The sequence below is a fragment of the Lemur catta genome, chromosome 3 (assembly GCF_020740605.2).
Source record: "Lemur catta isolate mLemCat1 chromosome 3, mLemCat1.pri, whole genome shotgun sequence".
In the NCBI taxonomy this organism is placed as follows: Eukaryota; Metazoa; Chordata; class Mammalia; order Primates; family Lemuridae; genus Lemur; species Lemur catta.
Window position 1 is genome coordinate 59,482,765 of NC_059130.1, and position 2,704 is coordinate 59,485,468.

The 2,704-nt window shown below is 42.2% G+C and overlaps 1 pseudogene; it reads left to right on the forward strand.

Annotated features, from left to right (window-relative positions):
• The first annotated feature begins 2,145 nt into the window (after positions 1-2,145).
• On the forward strand, positions 2,146-2,298 carry LOC123636110 (annotated as a pseudogene).
• The last annotated feature ends 406 nt before the right edge of the window (positions 2,299-2,704 follow it).

The window sequence follows — 2,704 nt, forward strand, 5'->3', positions numbered from 1 at the left end:
TTGTGACACACTTTCAAATGTCCTCAGGGCATTTGCTTAGGTCCACATCCACCACTCTGCACCCTCCTGCTCTTCCTTTCCTAAACTGGAAGCTGCTCCGGGAAATAGAACCACCTGGAATCTTCACAAAGTTCCTATGCTGAATTATCTGAATTTCATCACATATTATCTTGCCATTAAAACCTAGAAGTGTCTGTCTCAGAAGTGGCCACTTTTTCCCTCCATCCATTTACAGGAAATTTATAATTCATAGTCACCTAGAATAGAATTTGTGGTTCAGCACAGCATTGTTATCTGGCAGGAGGTTTGAAATAAATCACTAAAAAGCAGTTAAAGCTCTACCTATTAAAGTCTTCCGGCCAGGCGCGGTGGCTCACGCCTGTAATCCTAGCACTCCGGGAGGCTGAGGCGGCTGGATCCTTTGAGCTCAGGAGTTCGAGACCAGCCTGAGCAAGAGCGAGACCCCCGTCTCTACTAAAAATACAAAGAAATTAGATGAACAACTAAAAATATATAGAAAAAATTAGCCGAGCATGGTGGCACATGCCTGTAATCCCAGCTACTTGGGAAGCTGAGGCAGAAGGATCACTTGAGCCCAGGAGTTTGAGGTTGCTGTGAGCTAGGCTGATGCCATGGCACTCTAGCCTGGGCAACAGAGAGAGACTCTGTCTCAAAAATAAACAAAGTCTTCCTGTCCAGCTTAAATATTCCTCTTTCATGTTGTTTTATCAATCAGAAATGGTTTCCTCTTCCCTCTCTCTGCATTCCTATAATCATTATTTTTATTGAATGCTTATTAATTATTCTAAAATCATACAGCTGGTCAGCTAATAATTGTCAAATCCAGAATCCATCTGTACTGGGTTAAATAGCATCTCCCCAAAATTCACATCCACTGGAACCTCAGAATGTGATCTTATATGAAAATGATGTCTTTACACATGTAATCAAGTTGAGGTCATGCTGAATTAGGGTGGGCCCTAAAACCAGTGACTGGTGTCCTTAAAATTTAGAAACAGAAACACAGGAGGAAACGCAGAGAAGAAGGCCATGTGAAGATGAAGGCGGAGATTGAAGTTATTGCTGCCACAAGCCAAGGAGTGTCAAGGATTGCACCAGAAGCTAGGAAGAGGCAAGGAAAGATTCTTCCCTAGAGCCTTCAAAGAGAATATGGCTTTGCCAATTTTGTACTTCTAGCCTCCAAAACTGTGAGACAATAAATATTTGTTGTTTTAAGTCACATAGTGGTAGTAATTCAGTATGGTTGCCCTAAGAAACTAATACACTAGCCTAAATCTGTCAGATGCAAAACAGCCCAATTTTTTACCACTATGATATGCTGCATTATGTTTGTAGCACCTAAACTGCATCCTTCACAGTGCATTTATTGGTGCCTTGTATTTCACAGCAGGAGACAGATGGTGTACCTAGAAGTTGAGGTGGGGATGGAGGCTGTGTTAGGGGGTGGGGAGAAGGAGGAATATTGCAAGTAGAGAATGGGTGTGGCTATCTTCTTGAAAATATGCCCAACCTTCATTACAGTCTGACCCATGATTTAGCAGAAAAGGGGAAATGAGTTTGCTAACGAGGGAAACATGATGCATTAGAAAGCAAGAAGGACTGGGAACTGCAATGCCTGCCACAAATTAGCTAGCTCTATGATTAGGCCCATAGCATTCAGATGCGGTTGCTTTGACCCAGACAATTCATCTTGGGAACATTGAGACATAGCCTGAAAAGCAAACTGTTAAACCTTCTGCTATAAAAAATCGCCAAGATCCTCATTCAGTGTCCCCCTTCCCTGATCCTCATTGTATAACTTCCACTTTTGACACAGAACAGACACTTCTTAGTTGACTGACTAAATAAATGAGCGAATACTGAGGTTAGAAGAGGGTTGGAGGTGTTAGAACTGAAATGATGGTCAAAGACAGGGAAAGAGTCAGAAGTACAGCAAGGGCATGAAAGAATGCTCAAGAATCAGAGTGTCTGCTGCTAACACTGGGTAATCAAAAGCCACAATAGAAGCAAATGTGGCAATGTATCAACATTTGTTAAATCTTGGTAGTGAGCCCAGGGTGTTTGTAGTATTATTCTTTATCGTTTGGTGGGTTCAAAAAGTTTCATTTAAAAAAGAGTAATGGAAGCTTTGCGCAGTGGCAGTATCGTAGCCAATGAGGTTTATCCAAGGCACGATTATTGCTAATAAAAAAGAACAATGGTATCAAAGCAACCTCAAAATGGCTGGATCAAAATGGGTATGTTAAATTGGCAGCATTCAGTGCACTTGCTTTGATGGTTTCTGAATCCTCTTCTTCACCAGCAGCCCTGACATGGTTGTGGCCAAACAGTTCATTCCCTCACATGGATAGACTAATATGACTCTTTTGGGGAGAACCTATGGAAATATCTATGAAAACCCATAAAAAGCATTTCCTTTGTCTTTGTACTCCTGCTCCTGGGAATTTATGCAAAGCCAATGATAATTCAAAAGGAAAAAGGGTGGAAATACATAGATAAACAATTTTGTGATCAATAACAATGAAAACCTGAGAACAGTTTAAGGGAGCAATGGGAAGTGCTTGCCACTGCTCCCACCCTGGTCACACCACCATCATCTGTGCCTGGATGGGTGTGGCAGCCCCCAGCTGGTCACTCTGCTTCCACCCTTACCAGGACAATCTACTCTCTACCCAGCAGCCAG